At 44.4% G+C, this 23,286-nt stretch overlaps 1 long non-coding RNA gene across 3 annotated transcripts in view; it reads left to right on the top strand.

Moving 5' to 3' along the window:
• The window catches only part of LOC137210762 (uncharacterized), a 298,931-nt gene that overhangs the window by 120,798 nt on the left and 154,847 nt on the right, over nt 1-23,286 (top strand). For all 3 annotated transcript variants that reach the window (XR_010936700.1, XR_010936702.1, XR_010936701.1), the window contains exon 3: nt 4,889-4,959. This is a non-coding gene — a long non-coding RNA (uncharacterized lncRNA). The remainder of the gene's footprint in view (nt 1-4,888; nt 4,960-23,286) is intronic.

The raw sequence follows: 23,286 nt of genomic DNA, 5'->3' as shown, positions 1-23,286 counted from the left end.
TCTGGTGCCTATTTGCCCAAACTCTTGTTCTCCATAGAGACTGTAGGCTGTGTGGGTTTGCTGGAAACTGATCACCTTGGGCCACAAGAGGAGTAGAGAGAGCCGGAATGCTGGAGGTGAAGATCCAGCCCCACAGTTCGGACCCTGCCTTGTATTCTCTGTGCCTTTGTGGTTAGTTATTAACCACCTGAATCACATGGGCGGCAGGTGCATGGTGAAGAGTGTGGCGCTTGGAGCCACAGTGCCTGGGTCTGAATCCCATCTCTCCTGCTTTGACCTGGGGCAGGTAACTAATGGCCTGCCGCCTTGGAATCTGGTCTGCAAAATGGGGATAGGAAGGATATCCCCTGCAAAGCCCTGATGGGAAGATTAAATTAAATGATAAATGCCAAGTATTCACCCCAGAGCCTGGGACTTTACAAGTCCTGGCCTCATGGGCTCTGGGCTATTTTAAGGATAAAATAAAATAATGAGGTGAAAACACTTTGCAGAAAATCACAGGTGCTGCACTCCACCCTGTGCACCAGAGGACCCCATCACCAACTGCACAGGGTCTCCTGAAGGATTTTCACACCTGTGACCATATATTACTTCTTGTCTTCTCTGCTCATGATGACAATCTACTACCTTGTCTCTTTGGCGAACTCCTACTCATCCTTCAATGACCATAAATGTCTCCTCTTCCATGCAGCCTCCCTTGACTTTCCCAGATACTGCTAGTTGTTTGATCCTCTGTTTCCACAGAACTTGGTGTAGACATTCAGACTCACATGTGTTGCATTGTCCTGTGATGAGCTGGTTTGGTGTCAGCTCCTTCACCCCTAAGCTCTGAGCCCAGGAGACTCAGCTCCTTGAGGTCTTACCAATCAGTCCTCCTCACCTCTGGAGCCCGCACAGGGGCTGACATATGGGTGGTCTGAAATCCTTCCATGCTGTCTTGAACTGAAGCTCTGGTGATTCACAGGAGATAAGAAGTGGGAAATTTGAAAAGGATTATCTGATCTTTTGCAGACCTTGATACAGAAATATAACTGGGCTATGAATAGAGATTTAAATTACTTGCTTTCTTCAATTTTTTAAAAAACCTTTTAATAATGGAAGAAGAGTCACCAATGGGTTGTGTGGATATATGCAATTTTTTTCTTCCAAGAATTGTTTTCTGCCTCATTAGTAGAAACTCTTCCACACATTGCAAGAAGAATCTTTTCCTCTCCTTCGCTAGGAAGGACAGTCAAGAAATGACTTGTGCTTTATTTTTTCATAGGCATGGAGTAGATAATTGCTTAAAGCTGAATTTGGGGCTGCTAATAATCCAATTAGGGTCTTGGGCATAATTGTTTCTGTGTAACCTGATGCCTTCTGTTCTCCATGGTTCTGACTTTTGAAGCTGGTTCTCTTGGCAACAGCCTATCTTTATGGGGGAGGAAGAAGTACAGCCCTTTGGGGGTATTCTTTGCTCAGCAGATAAGAGGTAACACCTGAGAAAATAGAGCAGCAATGGTGGGCATTATTAGAATAATGATTGAGACTTTATGAATATGCAGATACATCAGTGTCTGAAAGAGAATGAAATCTCTCTGAACCTTGACATGAGTCCAGTGTTTCTTTCCTCCCACTACTTACCTCACAGTCAGAAGACCGGGAAGCAAATCATCTCTTTTCTGCCTTGTACTCTGACCAAATGACCTGTCCAGGGAGGAGGGTGGGGCATCTGAGTTTTCTTGCTGCTGTGTTGAATTTGTAATCTCCCTTTTCTAGTCCACTCCAGAGAATCAAAGAAGCAGCTCTGCTATGGAAAAGCCCAGAACTGGGTGACAGGACATGTGGATTCTGGTCCTGGTGGTAACAGGCCACTCTTCACCTCACAGAATCTCAGTGTCCTTGGCTGGGTTGGGAGGGAGGTGGGTTAGACTCAAAGGTCATGAACCATCGGCCCAAGGGACAAATCTAGCCCTCACAAATGTCTGTTTGACCTATATGGTCCCTAAAATACTTTAATTATCAGCATTTAAAACTCAGAATAGCTTTTATACGTACACCCCAGTGTTCATTGCAGCACTATTTACAATAGCCAGGACATGGAAGCAACCTAAATGTCCATTGACAGAGGAATGGATAAAGGTGTTGTGGTACGTATATATAATGGAATATTACTCAGCCACAAAAAGGAATGAAATAATGCCATTTGCAGCAACATGGATGGGCCTAGAGATTGTCATACTGAGTGAGTAAGTCAGACAGAGAAGGACAAATGTTGTATGATATTGCTTAGATGCGGAAGCTAAAAAAATGGCACAAATGAACTTTTACAAAACAGAAATAGAGTTACAGATGTAGAAAACAATCTTATGGTTAATGGTGGGGGGAGGGGGAGGGATAAACTGGAAGATTGGGATTGACATATACACACTACTATCTATAAAATAGGTAACTGATGAGGACCTACTGTATAGCACAGGGAACCCTACTCAATACTCTAATGGCCTATATGGGAAAAGAGTCTAAAAAAGAGTGGATACATGTATATGTATAACTGATTCACTTTGCTGCACCTAAAACTAACACAACCTTGTTAATCATCTATACCTCAATAAAAATGTAAAAAAAAAAAAAAAGAAATTTCTGCCTTCCATTGATAATGGGAGAAATCTAGAATTCCTGAGCCCCTATTTCCGTGCAAAGCTGGAATTCAGCAGTTCTCTCAGTGAGCATCCTTAGTTCACCACAATCCCCACCACTCCCTATTGTCTAACACTAAGTTTGTTTCACTCATTTTATTATCTGCCCAGCACCTATAGGCATTTGAGTTTGTGAGCCCTGGACCAGAGAATCTTGAACTTCCAATTTAAATTTGTCAGTATCTGGCTAAGACACATGGGACAATACTATGTTGCCTTTTTTAGTATCAGTCTTCATTTTATGGATGCAGAAACTGAGCTTCAGCACGGTTGATGAGCGTGTCCTTGGTCACGAGGGCTGTAAGTGGTGGAGTCAGCAGTAGGACTGCGGGGTTCCAGACTGCTAATGCTGCAGCTGTCTCTAGGATTTACATTTTTCTACTTCATACCCAGGACCTTGTCGGTCCTGCGTGTACTTATGCCAAGGCAATCAGATGATCTGTATGTTCGGAACTATAATCAAATGACCTTGAGAAACCACTTGAAATGAGCCTGAGTTATCACTTAGCAGAGCATTCTAGAGATGAAACTGCTGATTCAGATCGATTTTGACTCTGAGAAGGACCCCCACCACTTTGGATATTTGGAAAAAAATGGTCATTCCTTAAATTCTCAGCACTTGGCAGTTTTTGTAGTGCTTTCACTACTGATTTAAAATCAGTATAAAGAAGTAGGACTTACTGAGGCGCACAGGGTATAATAGCATTTAACAGCTCCTGTTCCTGATTTTGTGATTGTGTGTGAATACTGACTCCGCCACTTTCTAGCTGTGTAAACTTGGCTTCTTCGTCTGTAACAAGGGGATGATAATTGCAACTCCTGACCTCACGTTCAACGTGCAATGACGTATGACATGTGTGTGTCACATGCGTTGTACGGCATGTGGCCAATATCGAGACCCAACTGTACGCCCAGCCCTGGCCCACTATTTCCAGACCTTCACTCAGTGGGTGATATTATCTCCATTTATATTTGTAGAGTTCAGTCTCAGTGGCAGTAAGATATTTATGAAGGTTGCATGGCTAAGGAATATTGGAATTCTGCTTTATTTCAAACTGTATCATAGTTTTCACTACATCCCGGCTGTTCCTCCCCATTCTTGTCTTTGTACTATTTCCCTTACTAAATTCTGAATCAGTCCAGCACTGAGCCTTGGTTTCCCTTCTGCAAAATGAAAGGATTGAACTAGATGAGCTTGTGGGCCTCTCACAACCCTGAGATTCTACGATTCAAGTAATGAATGAAGAGGAAACGGGCAACATTAAAAAAGTACAAATACAAAAGGCTTAACTCCACTTTAGTTCATTACTTAAGTAGGATCAGATGATTAAAATAATTAGCTGGAGTATAAAGAAGATAGTTTTTTCCCTTCTACTGTATTCTCATTTTCTCTCTCTCTGTCCCACTTGGAAAGTTCATTTGTACAGGACAAACTCTAGGGCCTAATCAGAAATCCTCCTCTTCCATGGCCCCAGTTTTGATTCAGAAAAAGGTTCTGGCACACTGTTATTGATGAAGACAAGCTCAGTATTACAGGAACAAAAGCCCAGTGCCTTGTATCAGCACTCAGCCGGCAGGAGACAGAAGGGTAGTGACTATAAAAGGGAATTTGAACACATCCTCTGATTTTTAAAATTAGTGACAAGAGCCGTTCTTTTTTCGTTTTCCTGGGGAGATTATTACAGGGGCAACAGCGAATAGTCCTCTGTGACTTCCTTTTTCTTCTTTGTCTCTGGAGATGACAAAGCCAGGTTAGATGATCCCAGTTTTGGTGATAACACCCCAAGCATCCAGGGCCACTCAAATGTCCTCCTCTTCGCTCCGTCAGGCCCAATCAAGAGGTTGACCCTGGCTTGTCAAGGTCATCGAGCTTTATCACAGCTTGTTTGGGCTGGTGCTTGTTGGCCTGGATGTCTGCAGTGGACGTGAGCATGTAGTTGTCTTTGATTTTGTTCGTGGCTGACTCCGTCATCAGGGGAGTTTGATGATAGAATAATGGTTGAGTTTGTTCCTCTTGGAGGAGCTTTTTAATTTTTTAAAAATTTTATTTATTTATTTATTTTTGTTTAAAAACTTATTTGTTTAATTTATTTTGAAGAGGAACACGGTGATTAAATATCAAGATTTATAAAAAGTCTACATAGTACCTTTGAACCCCATCCATCCATTTTCTATCCACTACAGCAATGAATCTGTTTGATTATTTTCAGGAGTCATATTCGAAATATTTACCAACAGACTGAACAACTGAACAGAACAGACAACGTGCCTGGCTGTTACGGTAAGAACCAGCTGAATATCAGCCCTACATTAGTTTTGTATTTGTCCTTAGAGATTTTTGTTAAGTAGTATCCATTTTCCCCTCCTTTTTTTTTAAACATCTTTATTGGAGTATAATTGCTTTCAATGGTGTGTTAGTTTCTGCTGTATAACAAAGTGAATCAGTTATACATATACATATGTCCCCATATCTCCTCCCTCTTGCGTCTCCCTCCCTCCCACCCTACCTATCCCACCACCCCTATCCCACCCCTCTAGGTGGTCACAAAGCACCGAGCTGATCTCCCTGTGCAGCTGCTTCTCACTAGCTATCTATTTTACGTTTGGTAGTATATATATGTCCATGCCACTCTCTCACTGGGTCCCAGCTTACCCTTCCCCCTCCTTGTATCCTCAAGTCCATTCTCTAGTAGATCTGTGTCTTTATTCCCGTCTTGCCCCTAGGTTCTTCACGACCATTTTTTTTTTTTTTTTTTTAGATTCCAAATATATATGTTAGCATACGGTATTTGTTTTTCTCTTTCTGACTTACTTCATTCTGTATGACAGACTCTAGGTCCATCCACCTCACTACAAATAGCTCAATTTTGTTTCATTTTATGGCCGAGTAATATTCCATTGTATACATGTGCCACACCTTCTTTATCCATTCATCCGATGATGGACACTTAGGTTGCTTCCATGACCTGGCTATTGTAAATAGAGCTGCAATGAACATTTTGGTACATGACTCTTTTTGAATTATGGTTTTCTCGGAGGGGCTTTTTTAAACTTGGGCTTCCTTGAGAGCTGCCGGATCTTTATCTGATGGAATGTGGGTGACATGTGGGTTTTTTTTTGAGTGGACGCCTTTTATCACTGCTTTCTTGGCCTTCGGAGCTTTGCTTTGGGCTCCGTTTTGGAGAGCAAGGGCTTTCTTTCGGCACCACCTTGGTGAAAATGTCTTTTTCTTCTTAAAAACAGCTTTTTTTTCCCCCTGAATAAAAATAAATCAAAGAAATGAAAGAAAAATAAATAAATGAAATACTATTTGTGGTAGAAATTTTAGAGAATCTGAAAGTTTAAAAAAATTATAAGCATACCATCAGTTCTAAACGCTGTTATAGTTATAATATATATGTGTGTATTTGTGTGTGTATATCCTTCCAGGTTTTTTCCTGTAATGAATATGTATGTATATATCCTGCCGAATATACAGACTTGTATCTACATCTTTCACGTAACTTTACGTGTGAACATTTCTCCCACGTTATTGTGTATTTTTGAAAACAACTTTGATGGCTGCACCCTTCATGCATGGAGCTGCTGCTTTGTACTCAATCTTTTGTCCCACATTTAGCTTGTTTGTAGTTTTTTGCCATCGTAGATGATGCTACAATGAACATCACTGTAGGTTTATCTTGGCTTGCATCTCTGATTGTTTGAGCTGGCAGGCGTTTCTCAAGACTCTTGAAGTGTGGCACTGAGTGTCCCTTTTGCTTAAACAAAAATCCTGGCAACTTCCTTGACTCTGTCCTCTCCCTGTTGCTCTGCTCTCAGGAGAAATCCCAAGCTATTTGGCAAGTGTTTGAAGGCTTGCATGATGTGGTCCCTTCCAATGCACCCAGAACTGTCCACACAGCACTCCCCCATCTAGTTTACGATTCCATCTGTGTAAATTGCCTGTCCCGCTTACCTGCTTCGTGCTGTTTCACACCTCCCTGCCTTTGCTCAGTGTTTCCAAAGCTCCAGGTACTCAAGTATCACCTTCACAGTTTTGCCATAGTCCGGTACCACCTGTACCATTATTTTGTTAATATTTATTTTAAAGATTAACTGTTACTTAAAAAGTAGGTTTTACCTTAACTACTATAGGTGCAAAAGCATGGGTTTAATGTACTGAACACATGTGTATGTGTGTATGCATATTTCTTTTTCTAATGCACAGGAAAATAAATGTATAACTATTGAAATAAAAAAAGAAAGATTCTCCCCACACTACTTAAAATTGTCTCCTCTGGTGGCACATACTCCCTATTTTGGGAAACATTATATTAGATCCATCTTCCTAGTATATTATCCCCTCTTTCCTGATAGACTAACTCCTATTCATCTGTTGTGCCCTAGGTAGGTTGCCCTGACCCCAAGTCTGAGTTGGGACCATTTTCCCCGGGGTCCTTCAGTACCTTGTGCTTTTTTCATCTTAGCACTAAGCACACAAAATTGTAATTGTCTATTTACTTACAATCTTTACCCCTAAATAAACATTTATTGAAGTCTTTTATGTGCTAAGCTCCACATGAAGATGTAGTGACAGCCAAGGAATGATTACTGCCCTTGAGTAGCTGGTAGTCTGGAGTTGTTTCTGCTTTGGCAGTGGGAACCCAGGAAAAGTCTTCCAATTTGGTCATGGGCTAGACTAAAGACAGAGTCAGGGAAGGCTTCCATGTGGAGGTAATCCTGAGCTGGATTTTAAGGAGAATTAGGTTAGAAAATATCTATTTAACACAAAGGAAGGCAGTAAAGAAGAAAGGAATAAGTCAGACAAAACTATTTGAATTTCTGCTCTGCCTCTGTTGTATAATCTTGGTTAAGTCATTTTGTTTCCTAAGCTCTAGTTGCCCTGCCAAGAAAATGGAAATAATAACAAGAACCTACTGTACAGCGAAGGGACCTATACTCAATATTCTGTAATAACCTATATGGGAAAAGAGTCTGAAAAAGAATAGATATATATATAACTGAATCACTTTGCTGTACACCTGAAACTTACACAACATTGTAAATCAACTATACTTCCATTAAAAAAATAGATAAAAAATAAATAAATAAAAAGAAAATGGAAATGATAGTATTTACAGCACAAAATTCATCCATTCACTTTATTTATTCATTCATTCAGCAAATGGTAATCGAGCAAGATGATGATATTATACTTAAGAACTTAGCCAGATGTCAGGTGCCTTAAGTTCTCTCCACTATGAGATCTTCCCTATATTTGGTCCTTGGCTGTCTTTCCTTCTTATGCTGAAGCCTTTCCTTGTGTGATGTCATCTACTCCATCACATGCTCTGGACCTGCCTATGCTTGGGTGACTCCCTCAATCATAAAATCCCAGGACACTTTTCCTCTGAGCTGCAGAGGCTGGTATCTTATCACCTACCGGCCACCTTCTCCGAGAACGTACCATAGATTCCCCAAGTGATGCCCCTAAGTGAACTCCTTATCCCCTTCTACCCACTTCATCTGTTCCTCCTCCCATGCTGTCCCTTCTTTCAGAAAGTAGGGCCACCAATTCTCCAAGAGCCAGAAACTCTTCCTGAAAACCTTCCACGGTTAAGTATTTGCCTCCGTATGAAGAGTAGCTCTCCAGTGCTTCTCTCAGATGATGCTAGACAGGGTCCAACTACAATTTCAAGTTGATCTCGTACAGTTCTTGTCAAAATCAATATTTGTTGAATTAAATGAGTATAAACTAATGGTGAGAATTTCATGCACCATAACAGGATTTGAGGGAAGCTATTTTGGGGCATCGAGTGAGTTATTGATCTCTCTGAAATCACATCACTTAGACAGCTATACATTTTATCATTCCTAAGCTGAGAGCTGGGGCTTCATAGACAATGAGATTGGCTCACAGTGAATTGACTGATTGACTGATGGATTGATTCTCTCATCAGCCATACACGTTTTGAATACCCACTGGGTGTCAGACACTTTTCTGGGTTCTGGGGAATACTGGAATGAACAGAATATAATTCCAATGATCTCATGATCTGTTTTGGGTGAAGACTTGAAAAAAGTATATGTAATTCAATGTGTACTCTTACGAAGAGCTGTACAAAATGCTCTGTGTGCACAGGGGACAGTGTGAGAGGGTCTGTCTCTGAGAATCAGGGTGAGATTTATGGAGGTGGTAATACTTGCTTGGGGCTTTTATAGGGAGGAAGAGTTTGCCATTTGGAGAAAGAAGTGATGGTGGAGAAGGAAAAGGAAACCCTCGGCAGGGGGGATAGCATGTGTAGGTGGAGGTGGGGAGAGATGGGGCCTTTGGACACTGGTGAGAATTTCTCTGCAGCCAACACCTATGATGTATGTGAGGGTGAGTATAAGCAATGAGGTCAGGGTGGTCCATTGAGACCAAAGGCTGTATATGCACAGTTGAGGAGCTCTCAGTGTCAGCGTGCATCAGAATCACCTGAACTTCGTCTAAGGAGGCGGATTTCTGGGCCCCCCACAGACCCAAAGAATCACCATCACTGGGACCCTGATGTAGAAATTCTCCAGAGGTGATTCAAATGCAGAGATGCGTTGGAGGTTCAGTCAGCGAGGTCAGCGACCTGTCCATCGTCACGCAGAAAGCGGCAGAAGCAGGTTTCCCGCTCAGGTCCCTCGGGTGATTATTAGAAACACTGAGGTCCTGGGACTCCACAAACTGTCACAAATCCTGATTTTCCTGGAAAGGCAGTGACTTCCTTGATCTGCCTCGAGCTAAGGGCTGCAGCTCAGTCGAGAAATTGGCATCCTCAGCAGCCCTGTCGGTTCCTTAGATAATGACAAATTCCTTTTGCTTGCTCCCCATTATTTCACTGTAAATGAGAAAGTAATAAAGTGAAGCTGCATCTGGACTAATTAAATCAGCCGTTTCTAATCCCATCGATCCAGGGAAAGAGGGCTGTGGAGGGCTGGAAGGGAGAGAGGCTTCTGATTCAGAATAACCACATACATTTCTGTGACAATGTGGGCCTCCAGAGTTAGCAAGATGCGGGGGGTGGGAGGGAGGGAGATGCAAGAGGGAAGAGATATGGGGACATATGTATATGTGTAACTGATTCACTTTGTTATAAAGCAGAAACTAACACACCATTGTAAAGCAATTATACTCCAATAAAGATGTTAAAAAAAAAAAAGTGAGCAAGAAACCTCACGGGATCTGGGATCTGAACTCTGCTGGGGGAGGGGTGATGTACTGTGGCTGTAGGGGAGACCCCACCCCTCCCGGGAAGCTGCTGAACCACACTGCTCGGCATTAAATTTATTTATTTTTTAACATCTTTATTGGAGTATAATTGCTTTACAATGGTGTGTTAGTTTCTGCTTTACAACAAAGTGAATCAGTTATACATATACATATGTTCCCATATCTCCTTAGAGGCATCTTTTCCATTCTCTTCCGTGGAGGCTCCCAGGTCCCCTCCGCCCCACCCCCAGCTGTGGTCTCCAGCTTGAACTCCCTGGCCTCCCATTTGGAACTGTTTGCCAGTCCTTGAAGACACCAGTGTGATCCCACACAGCCTTGCTGTCATCCATGCTACACCTTCCCCCGCTTCCAGAGTTCTCAAAGTGTGGCCTGTGCACCTTTTGCCTTGGAAAGCCTTGGGGACTTTGCTGGAAGTGTGAAAGCCTGACCCCAGCCCATTCCTGCTGCAGCCTTAGGCTGCTACTGACCTTCTGAGAGAGCTCTGGGGGCTGGTGCTCCGGAGCTGAGAGTTCAGCAAATGCGATGGAGGCTTCTGAGTAACCCTGGGGTTTCAGAACTAATGACCACCCTGTTCTCTCTGTGTGGGAACACCTGTTAATCCACCCTTCACAGATCGAGTGTGCTGAAATAGCAGCAGGGTTCCCTGTTGCTTTAGGTTTAGAAAATGCAAAAGCATTTCTTGCTTCCTTATCAACGTACCCTAAAACATCTTACAGCCCAGCATCTGAATAACAAAGTCCTTTTAATCCAAGTGATTCGCCTCACAGGCTCCTTTTAATTAAAAGCTGATTCTCTTCTTCGAGGAAGACACATTTCTGATGAACCTTTTGCTTTCTCAAGGAGGGGGCTGACGTTATCCTACAACCACAGAGCGTCACCTCCATGAAGATGCTTTTTGAACATCCCTAGTGGATTGACCGACCCCCTCCGCTGAGCTCCTAATCTGTTACAGTTGTGATGCCTCAGGGCACCTCGACATTTACCTGTGGACCTCTAGGCTCTTACACTTTGAGGACAGGGAATTTACCTTCCTCACTTCTGTACAGTAGCCCCCCTTCTCTGCAGGGATACTTTCCAAGGCCCTCAGAGGATTCCTGAAACCGGGGATAGCACTGAACTCTATATATACTATGTTTTTTCGTATACATACATGTCAGTGATAAAGTTTAATTTATAAATTAGGCACACTGCGAGATTAACAACAATAACTATTAATAAAATGGAACATTTATAACAATATATATACTATAGTAAAATTTATGTGAATGTGGTCTCTCTCTCAAAATATTGTATTCTACTCACTTCCTTGCTCTTTTTGTTTTGTTTTGTGTTTTTGCATGCGGGGTCTTAGTTCCCTAACCAGGGGTGGAACTCGTGCCCCCTGCAGTGGAAGCGCAGAGTCTTAACCACTGGACCGCCAGGGAAGTCCCCTAACCCTTCTTTTTCTGATGATGACGTGAGATGAAAAGATACCTACAGGATGAGAGGAAGTGAGGTGAATGATGTAGGCACTGTGATGCAGCCTTAGGCTGCTACTGACCTTCTGACGATACGATACGTCGGAGAGGGGATCATCTGCTCCCGGTGACCCCGGATCATGGATGATGGCAATGGCTGGACGTCAGGAGCAAAGGACGCCTATGGGTGGGGATCCAGGTGGGGCAGATTGGGAATGAGGAAGGTTTCATCACCCTACTCAGAATGGCATGCAATTTAAAACTGATAAATTGTACACTTCTGGAATTTTCCATTTAATATTTTCTGACCTGGAGTAACTGAAACTGTGAAATATCTGGGGGATGGCTGTATTCTCAGCACCTAGTGCAGTGTTTCCCATGGAAGAAGTGCTCAGCGGATGCTTGTTGAATCAAATAATCCATGGAAGATAGAATTGTGGCAAGCTCTGGCAGTGACCCATGAGGGCAAGTCCTTGGAAGGTATTTAGAAAACTAGGTTCCCTCAGCTCTGCTCTGCTTTCTCTGTCAATGTCCACTTCTTCATATTCACTCACAAAGTGCGTTCTATTATCTGTTGTGGAGATTTATGCAGGAAAGTAGCATAATTGTGTCTAGATTTTAAGCAACATCTCTTTGGCCGCATTGGAGGAAGGATGGGAAGGGGCAAGCCTACAGGCAGGGAGCCCCCCAGGGTGGATACTGCCATAGTCCAAGTACCAGATGGAGAAGAGGGGATAGAAGCAAAGATACTTTAGAAGATAATAAAAATGCTACAATTGTCCACTCTGTACCAAGCTCTCGTATACACTGTTTCTTTGCTTCATAACAGCCCTGAACTGTGTTCAACACTGCCTCTCCTCATAAGGAAAGGGAAGCAGCTAGATTTGTCTACAAACCCAGAGCCAGTGAGAGTAGAGTCAGTGTACTAATCGCAGGGCATCTGGCATTAAAGCCCGTGCACGTTCCCGTGAACCTCACGCTCGACCTAGCTGCTGATCTGCTGGCCTCATTGTGCCTCTGAAAACTCCAACACAGCAGTGACAGAAGAGTCACAGCTTTGCCAGGCATGTGGGTGCTGGACCAGCTCACAGAAGGGCAAGAGGCAGGTTGCAATTTAAACATGTGCCGCTGCTGAGGGAGAGGGGTTTCCAGGGGTTAGGTCTGCGATATTTCATACACAGGACGGCAGCTGGGGGGTCTGGTCTACCCTGGTCGAAGGCAGGTTGTACACATGTGGCCAATCTGAAGTTGAGTGGCCACTGCTGATCCAGATGTACGCTGTGAGCTGGGATGGAACCTGGGGGGTCTTGCGCCCTATGAATAGTGCAGGCTTCAACCAAAGAAAGAGAAGAGAGAGATTAGCTAGAGCTTCTGTAGTTTATCGTCCCAGCGGGGGCACTGTGAGAGCACACTGGCAGTTTTCTAGCCCATCTCACCCGTGATTCCTTGCCTACTGGCCGGTAGGGCTGGGACTAGAGGCAAGCTGGGCGCTTAGGGCACACGATTCAAGGACATGCTCTCTCCCAGAGTTATGGGCCTGGGGGACCTCACTTGTCCAGACCCTGCTGGACTCTTTTGGGAATCTGTGCATCTGGGTCAGGAATGGACATTCTGCATGGACCCTGCTAGTTGAAATTGTTTAATTCTACAAATCTCCTTCGAGTCTTTCTCATCATTTTCCACTGCGTTGCTTCTTTTTCCAATGTGAATGAATATTTCAGGAAACCTTGGTGTTTGAAACTTAACCATGTGATTTTTGACTGTTTGTCAGAATCCCTGAAGATCCCTGTCTTAACGACAATTTGTAACTTTGTGGAGGCAAAGCTTGAATGTCAAGGGCTGCAAGACCAGCTCGCCGGAGCCAGCGCTGGGCAAGTGAGAGAGCCGCTGGCTGTGCAGCATCTCGACATTGTCGTGCGATAATTAGGAAGCGATGCTGCCAGTTCCCAAGTGTGCGTTCCGGGCCAGACACTGTGTTACATGCTCCACATGCATCATCTCGTTTATTCCTCAGAACACCCTCGAGAAATAATGTCTCATTTTGCAGAGACGTGGTAGCTCAGAGGTATTAGGTAACTTTCCCTTAGCATCTCATGCAGCAAGTACCAGAGCCAGGATTCGAACACAGCTCTCCTTCCCTCCGAAGCCTGTGCATCCCATTGCTGGAGAGACTGCAGTGTTCTTTCTTTTCTGGCTCAGGAAGGGTCATGGTTAAGGTGATCTGCCATAAGGTTCTCATGGAATTCCTTTATTTAACAAATATTCACAGAGCTCCGACTGTGTGCCTGGCACTGTTCCATGATCAGTGTTATTACAGCCGTGAATAAAAAGGGACAAACAGCTCTGTCCTCATAGAGCTTTCGTTCGAATGGGCAGAGACAGGTTATAAACTATATAACAGGCATAGTATATGTTGGATGGTGACAAGTGCAATGGAGAAAAACAAAGCAGAAAAAGGGTAGGGATCATAAGTCTGGGCTAGTTGGGGTTAGTGGTTCAATTTTAAGCAGGCGTGGGGGGGGGACAGGCACCCCCCCACAGAGAAGGCGGCATGTGTGCAAAGGCTCAGAGGTGAGGTGTGCACCATGCACCTGGGAGAATGTGACAGAAAAAGGAATGAATGCATAGGCCCCTCGGCCCTGGCAGGGCGGGGCCTGGAGTGTTCAAGGTCAGCCAGGATGCCAGCGCGGCTGGGGGGTGAGAGAGAGGAGAGTGTCGGGAGAGGAGGCCAGAGACACCACGGGGACAGATCACGAGAGGCCAGCATGGCACTCTACTGACTGCAGCTTCCACTCTCATGGAGATGGAAACCATGCAGAGGTTTGCAGCAGAAAAATGACTCTCTCCATCTGATGATTTGAATCAATGGGGAGAATTGACTACAGGGGAGCAAAGACAGGAAGAGACAAGGAGTCCACTGGGGAGAGGATGGGGCCTGGACCCGGGTTTGGTCTGAGGGCTAGTGGGATGCAGTCAGACTGTGGATGCATTTTGAAGGCAGATCCAATAGAATTTTCTGACCGACTGGATGCAGGATGCAATACTGAGTTTATTTCAGAAACAGAATTTACTTCAATAGCTTTTAAAGTGTCCTTCATGCTATCTTAAAAGGGTCACTCAAGTCTCACAGGCGTTCCTTAGATATTTTGATTATCCTTGACTACACTTAGAGGAGGAAACAATTCGCCACCACACATGCGGACATTAGCCAAGATCACGGCTTGTAAGCCTCACAAATGTCTAAAGTGTGTGTGTGTGTGACTGTTACCTGGTCTGGACTTGGATCAGAGACAGAGACCAAGAAGATGCTGCTAGGATTGAGAAACTGAAGTGGTAGTTCATCCTTGAGGAGGTGAGAAGCCAGAAACCACACTGGGAACAAGCTGAGGTGGTGACGGCAGCCTTCTGTGCTGGAAAAACCCATTGTTCCAAGATGAAAGGGCCTGTGGAGGGGATGGGGGGCCCATGCTGGCAGCACAGACCCACAGATGTCTTTGAGTTTCAAAGCAGCAGATTGAAGAGAGTTGAATGCCACAGAACAATAAGGATGGGCTGGAGAGCCCACATTCTCTATTCTGCTGGCCAAGCTGGCTGGAAGGAGACATCGCTGAATGGGCACCATGGTTACCAGTCTGCTTAGGGGGGCCAGCATGCAGAGTCCAATTTGCCCAGGAAGTGTGGTGTTCTCCTTGGGTATCTGCTATAGGATTTCCAAGCCTTTCCAGGCATTTCAATTCATCTCTGGCTGAAAGTGCTCTAGACTGAGTTGGAAACCCTGATTCCAAATCTCTGCTCTGCCACCTCCTAGCTGAGTGACCTTGAACACCTCATAGAATCTCTTTAAACCTCTGTTTTTCCATCTGTACAATGGGGGGGTAGAATATATCACTGATGCCCCTTCCTACAGGGGGATTATACTTGTGATCATGTGATTTGCTTTGACCAATGAAGGTGTGCAAAAGTGACGCTGACACTTCTAGGTTAAAGCTTTAGAGTCAGTGCATGGCTTGCCATGTTTTCTTTGCCTTGTCTCTGTGATTGTGGAAGTATGGATCTAGATGAAACCTCTATCAGCCTGGGTTCCTGAGGAATTACAGTGTGCAGAACCCCTGTCCACCTGTGATGGATATGTAAGAAATAAACTTTTTTTGCTTTAAACCTTTAAAGATTTCTGGATTGTTTGTTACCATGGCATAACCTAGCCTATACTGACTGATACAAATGGAAATGCTAATCTCTCTTCATATATTATAGCACAGGATTGTTCTGAGGAGTGAATTTAAGCCTTCCCTCTCTCTGGAATTTTATATTCTCTTCTCCACTCCAGGTTAACTCTTACTTACTTTCTAGCTGTCAGCTGACATGTTGCTTCCTTAGCAAGACCCTTCCTGACCTTCTCAAGGAGTTGGCTCCTTCTGCTGTTAGAGCTTCTGTACAGCACCTTGCTTCCTCTTTTGTAACCTACATCTCATCTATAATCTCTTCTTCTTTTTTGGTAATCAAATGAAATTTTTATTTTACTTTGCAAATACTCCCTTTGCTAAACCTAGTGTCTCCACAGATGATCATACTTTTAAGTGTAACTTGAAGGTATATGTGTTATTAATATTCACAATAATCCCTTCTTGAATAGCCTGTCACACCACTGTCCCTAAACCCTACGAGGGCAAGCCCTTGCCCGTCTTGTTCATGGGCACCACCACCTTGCACACTGCTAGGCATAGAGTAAGTGCTCAAAAACGAATGCATGTGACAAACAGTAGCTGGCACAGTAATGGTGGCCTTCTTTTTCTCTTTCACCACCAAAGATTCCTTTATAATATTTCTCTTCTTCCTTCAGGAGCTCTATATTTAGAAGGGTTTCTGTCTACCAAACAAACTGCATTTATTACAAAGCAATTCATTTCACTGTTTATTATTATTCAAAGGCACATGCGGCTACTGATAAGAGCTTCTGATCAGCAGGAGATAATCTCCATGACCACATCAATAGATACAGTTCCAGCCCCAGGCAAAGCAAACAGATGTTTGCATTTGTGTAACTTTAAAGAATTCTTAAATAACCTAGTTGCTTCAACCACTAGGACACAGAACGTTTGTTTAACAAGAGGTCCTGAGGAGACACTTCTGGGCATGGTCAGGCAGGTCAGCCATGTCATCGAGGACTCCGTCTCCTTCTATCTTTCACCTCTGCCACCCTTAGTCTTCTCTTCATGCTTGTTGCCTCCTGGATTTCCCAAGATGTCTGCAGCTGCTCTGGGGACCACAAGTACAGTGAAGTCCAGGTGAAGGGGCAGAGCCAGCAAGCTCCCCTGTCTGTCACTTTCCCCAGGAAATCAAAAGCTTCCTCAGAAACTCCTCTTCAGACTTTGTGCTTCCTTCATCACAACTGGATTCCATGGCTACTTCTAGCTGCAAGGGGTTCTGGGAAAGTGAGCATCTGGCAAAGCATCCTGGGAGTCATCCTGGGCCATCACATGGGCCTGGCATATGGTCATGCTGGGAAAAACGTGGGTCCGTTAGCAAGGGAGAGAGTGGGGAGAGCGGCTCTGGGTGAGCAACAAACAGCATCTGCTGCGTCTGCTATAAGTAACAAGAGCTCATGACCACATTACTTCTTTCTCATTCATGTAGTCAAACCCACTCTATTAACAGAGGAAGAAAATAAATGTCCAAGAAGAAGAAATGTCCAACTTCTCATCTTGCTTTAGGGGCAGATAGGGGTTAAAATATAAGTCCTCAAGGTCTCTTCAGTCTTTTGAAGAAATAATCTCAAGAGGACCGTAACCCAGGCAAGTTGCTCAGTGCAAGCAGAGGGGCAACCTGAGTGTCTGTAAGGGAGAAGCACGAGAAGGGGACCTGGGTTTCCATCTCGGTTCTGCTTCTAATTAGCTCTACCTTTAGGCAAGTTATGTAATCTATTTAAGTTCTGTTTTAGTCATCAGTATTTAATTCGATTTTCCAGACAAGGAAATTGAGGCCCAGGGAAGTGAAGTGACTTGTCCAAGGTCAGACAGTTCATGAGTGGCAGGGCAAGGACTACAGAAAATCGGGGAATCTCCTGATTTCCTGATTGGTGTTCCCTCTTTGATTGGTGTGTTTGGAGGAGTTTCAAGTACTACCCGAGTAAGGGGTTTGTTAGGGCTGCACATCCTCTTCATTGTTTAGGGCATGACAATGTTCCTTCATTAGGAGGAACGGTTGACCAAGTTCGGTTGCATTAGCAGGAATCGACCAGTTTTAGCTGTTCAGACATAGACTAATAACAGTGGCTCTCAAGTTGTAGTTATAAAGTGGCTCTTTGAGTGAATAAATCTGGATATCATGCATGATTGCAGAAAATGCCCATGTTAATCTGTGCGTCAGTAAATTACCCACTGCTGCAGTCACAGGGGACAGTAAGAACAGAACAATTTTGACTTTTTTTTGCACATTTCAATGATGAATTTTATTTTATTGTTTTAATATAAGACATACTATTTTAACACATTTAACTGTACAGTTCAGTGGCGCTGAGTACATTCACATTGCTGTGCAACTCTTACCATCATCCATCTCCTGGATTTTTCACCTTCCTAAACTGAATAAGAACAAAAATTCCAACTGTGACCATGATTCCCACCCCTGTCTAATCACCACAGTGTCCTAGAGAGAAATTTTCTTTAAAACACAGATACCAGGACCTCATCCCTGGGACAGGACTTACAAATATGTATCTTTACAAGGTTTTCTCAGGAGGTTCTGAGAATCGGCCTTGTATTTCAGTCACTCAGTGGACAGGATGGGATTTCTCGAAGCAGCCTTTGGACATCTTTGAATTTGTTTATTGGCTTTGCTTTCAAACAAGATGCGTGTTAGCTCTGGGTGGATGGACGTGACTCAGTGATGTTGACCAGAGGGAAGAAACTGCCGACTTCTCAGAAGCACCGTTCATGACGGGAGCGATTTGCTTTATAAGTTGAAAAATATACACCTTCCTTTTTTAGGGGAACTGGAGGTAAACATTGAGTACTATTCCAGTCAAACAGAGGATGCCACCAAAACAACATTAAAAAAAAATTAAAGCCAAACTCATGAAGTGTTGTCAGTCATCACTGAGATCAGTGCTTCTCAAGAGAGGTGGGTATTGACAATGCCCGGAGGTGCTTCTGGTTGTCACAGTTGGCAGGGCTGGGGCTGCTGGCATCTAGTGGATAGAGATCAGGATGCTGCTGTACACCCTGCAACGCCCATGACAGATCCCCCAACAAAGAATTATCTGGTCCCCAATGTTGATAGTGCCGAGATTGAGAAAGTCTGCTCTAGAGGCTTGAATATAATTTCCTCATCACCAGTCTTTTAACTTGGCATATGATTGTGTGTGTGTGTGTATGGGGTATATGTGTGTATGTGGTGTGTATGGGGTGTGTGTGTATGTGTGTGTGTATGAGATGAGGGTCATGCTGTCCATGACTCTAGGACATACTTTTTTTTTTTTTTTTTTTTTTTTTTGCGGTACGCGAGCCTCTCACTGTTGTGGCCTCTCCCGTTGTGGAGCACAGGCTCCGGACGCGCAGGCTTAGCGGCCATGGCTCACGGGCCCAGCCGCTCCGCGGCATGTGGGATCTTCCCGGACCGGGGCACGAACCTGCGTCCCCTGCATCGGCAGGCGGACTCTCAACCACTGCGCCACCAGGGAAGCCCCTCTAGGGCATTCTTGTATGAATGTTTGTGTGAAATCTGCCATCTTTAGGCCCTATTGAGGAAGGCTTTTGGGCTCTACTTCTCCTTCATTTATATGTGGCCATTAGTCCACCAGGTAACCAGTCGCCTCCTCTTTGGGTTCCTGGCGCTGCTGCAACTCCACCGGGCGGTGCTTGGGCTGCCCTTGCCCAGGGTGAGTCACTAGCTCTGTCTGACTCCTCCTCTTTCTTACTCTGCTAAGAGGCCTCATTCCGGCCCCTTCCTCTTTGGCTTGTGTGAGGATCCACTTATCATCCACTTACAACTCTGCTGATGATTGTCTCCAGTCAATCAGTGTTTACTGGAAAGGACTTTCTTTTGTTTCTGAAGAGCTTAGAAAAATCCTACCAGTTTGAGAAATTCAACCAAACACAGGAGGTGTTTAAGCCCTATGCACTAAGCAGTGCGTATTCCAGAAGCTGCTGGCAGAGTAGAAAGAGTTCTGCCCAGGGAGCCAGGAGCCCTGGGTTGCGCTCACCTTTCACCCATTTGCTGTGTGGCCTTGGGCAAGTGACTTCCCTTCTCTGGTCCTCATTTGACTCTCTGTACAATAGATGGCTGGTTGAAGAGAATTCTCAGGTTCCTTCCTGGTCTCAGATTGAAAACTCTGAAATTGGCAGAAGTTTCTCCCTGACAAGGACCCACAGATCAACCAGAAACAGCACATCCCGTGAGCCACAACCTGCTCCCATGTTTTCCTCCTAAGTGCTAAGAGGAATGTTTAAGCTTATCGTTCTGCAGAATCCTACACCCACACCGACAGATGTCAATTCTGGCGTTTATTAGAGTGCCAGTAAATCTGGAAAACAATAAATATCTCATTACTTGGCTGATGGTGTGTCTTTAAGTGCTACTTCAAAATGCCTGTCCCTGCTGTGCGTGATTGATAACGAGAACTTGTTTTAATCTTGCAGTCTTTCATCTTTTGCAAGCGCCTCGTTGGACCCTAATCAGATTTCTGTAAATCCCTTAGAGCAGCTAGTGAGGAGGCCGAAGTGGGGATTCCAGGGACGGCTCAGTCCTGAATCGTGGCAGGTTTGGAATCTGATTTCCTGACCTATGACTGTCAGTTGAAAGGATCTCAACTTTAATGTCACACAGACCTGGATTAATATCCCATATCCTCTTCTGTCACAGGCTGGCTGCGTCATCTTGGACAAACTAACTGAACTTCTCTGAGCCTCAGTCTTTTCACCCGTAAAATACGGGATCACAGTTCTTTGCAGAGTTAAGGTTAAGAGGAAACGAGTGGATCCTTGGAGAGTCCCTGTCCCAACGACGGAATGGAGTAGATGCTCAGAAAATGGTGAACTTTGAAAATGATTATGACTCTGAAGAAAGAATTGAGAGCTTCTACTCAGAAAGCCCTAGAGGCTAATGTCAGGGGCTGTAAATCAACTCTTCTGTTTTAATACTGAATTAACAACCAGGCAGGGGGAAAAATGAACACTTAAATATTTAAACCAAACATTTAATTTTTAAACATGAACATTCTTTTTATAACTTGGACGGCTCCAAGGCCTGTGGAAAATTCCCGAGCCTCTGCTATCGGCCCTCCTTCATGGTGTGTGCTGAAGAACACTGCTAACCTTGGGTGCCTCTGAACTTGGCAGGGGATAACACATTTGTTTTATTCAGAAGAAGGCACATTTGTGTCCTAATAAAGATATCCCTGACAAGTTTCTGCAAAGAAAGAGGAGTAAATCCCTCTAAAATCAAAATGAAACTAAATCTAAAAGAAAGGGAATGATTTCATGTGATTCTTGCTTCCTGCCCTCTGCCAGACACGGTTCCAAGCTTTTAATGTGATTTCTTTCAAATGGCACAAAAAGCCCGGCAAGGATTTCATTGTAATCATCTTTTTATCCACAGGAAACTGAGGTTCAGTGAGGCTAATTAAGTAACCCAGCATCGTGCTCTTTGCACAGCGGACAGTTGTGCATTGTCTCTCGCTGTCTATACCCTCTTCTTTCTGCAAGGACCTCTGATTTTTGCTTCAAGATCCACTATTTCCTCCCACTCCTTGTTGCTGCTGTTTGTGGAACTAAATCCACCTGTAGTTTGTGTGTTTTCTGGTTCTCAATAAAGTGTCTCTCAATGGTGACCACAGCGATCAGTTCAGGAATAAGCATGTGAACCAATAGAAGCCAAAATAGATGCATTGAAATGTCGCTGGGGTCCTGGAAGAAGATATTGATGCTTTTGGCCATCTCGCCAGCAGGAAGGGAGAGCCTGCTGAGGAAGAGGCTTGTAGAAGCCAGAAGAAAGAGATTGTAACTAGTCTAGTTCAATCTCTGGGGTCATCACTTCCCTTTAGGACAAGGGTTTCTTTCCTCTGGATGGCTTCTTATTTATTCATGTATTACTTTCACCTGCTTAATTAACGCAACAAACAATAGCAATGGCAACTGTATAACCTTCTAGTCTGGCTCCCGCTTTTGGATTAACATTCACTTGACTTCTTTCCCTCCCAAGATTTTTCGTACCTACTTGTAAGCTGTCCCATTGGTGTAGTCTCAGATGCCCAAGCACAAAGCTGCTTTCTGTTGAGAGTGTGGTCCCTGAAGAGGGTCATACTCCCTTTGCTGTCATAAATCTGAGTTTACTGCTGAAAATCTTTGATCTCTGCCTTCTCCAGGGAGTTTTTGGCATCTCTCTCCAGCCTTTATTATACTGGACCTTGGTTTTGTGTTTGGCTTTTCTCCCCTACTGGATCCTGAGTGTCTCCAGGCAGGGCTCGTCTTCTTGGGTTTAGGCATCATGTAGAAGGCTGAGCGGCTGAGTGCTACTGTCTCCAGGCACTATTCTAGAAGCTTGGGCTATTTCAGTGAATGAAGCAGACATCAATCCCTGCCCTCATGTGGTCATATTGTCATTATTTGGGGTTGTCCAGCCCTGCTGTGACCCACGACCTTGATGTGTTTTTTACTAGAACTTACCTTTGTCTTAGGGTGGGTTTCTTTTTATAAATTTTATTTTTTATTTTAAAATTTTTATTGAAGTATAGTTGGTTTAATAGCATGGGTTTCTTAGGAGATGGAGCCTGAGGAAAAACATATGTGCTAATGCTCTACTGGTGGGTAACATCCTAAAGAAACAAGACTGTGGGTAAGAGGGAAGTTGAGGCAGGGTAGGGGAAGCAAATATAAGGTGTGACACGGAGCTGCCCACGGCTTCACTACAAACACAACTGTTTACTGGGTCATGGAGGATGTCTCTAAAAAGGCCCCATGGAAACATTGTGTCTTGGAAGAGCCCATCCAGGGGTGAAATGAGCTTGTGCCTTCCTGTCTCCCATCCCTCAATGGTCAAAGGTCACCCAATGGGAGTTCTTCCATACCGCCAGGTGTGTGACCTGACCCTTGTGGCAGCCACCTGGAAAGCGAGACCCATCACAGCAGTGGCAGCACTGAGTGGGCGTGAGCCTATGGCATTCCCTGTGGACCTGCAGCCTGCGTCCCCGTGGGCCTAGCCGGGGGAGCCAGTGAGTATGGAAACGTGCTAGCAAGTGTCTTTCCCTTAGTGTTGACGGGGAAACCCTGCACACGAGGCACAAAGCAGGTGGTATAAGGCATGTGGTGGGGCACTGTTGGGTCAGCCACATGACATGACCAGGCTGCGGAGGGCTTGGCTGGTCAAGCCGGAAGAGTGCGTTGACAGCATGGCCTGTGTTGTGAAGCTGGTGAGGAATGTAAGCTTTCTTTTTTTTTTTTTTTTTAAGTTTTATTTTATATTGGAGCATAGTTGATTAACAAAGTTGTGTTAGCTTCAGCAAAGTGATTCAGTTATACATATACACGTATCTATTCTTTTTCAAATTCTTATCCAACATAAGCTTTTTTTTTTTTTAGAACTCTCTCATTCTTGTTTTTTTATAAATTTATTTATTTTTATTTACTTATTATTTCTGTCTGTGTAGGGTCTTCATTGCCGCACACGGGCTTTCTCTAGTTGAGGTAAGCGGGGGCTACTCTTCGTTGTGGTGCGTGGGCTTCTCTTGTTGCGGAGCATGGGCTCTAGAGCGCATGGGCTTCAGTAGATGCGGCCTGTGGGCTCAGTAGTTGTGGCTCGCGGGCTCTAGAGTGCAGGCTTAGTAGTTGTGGCGCACAGGCTTAGTTGCTCCGCGGCATGTGGGATCTTCCCGGACCAGGGCACAAACCCGTGTCCCCTGCATTGGCAGGCAGATTCT

The sequence above is a fragment of the Pseudorca crassidens genome, chromosome 17 (genome assembly GCF_039906515.1).
Source record: "Pseudorca crassidens isolate mPseCra1 chromosome 17, mPseCra1.hap1, whole genome shotgun sequence".
Lineage (NCBI taxonomy): Eukaryota > Metazoa > Chordata > Mammalia > Artiodactyla > Delphinidae > Pseudorca > Pseudorca crassidens.
This window is presented reverse-complemented; position numbering and strand designations above follow the sequence as displayed.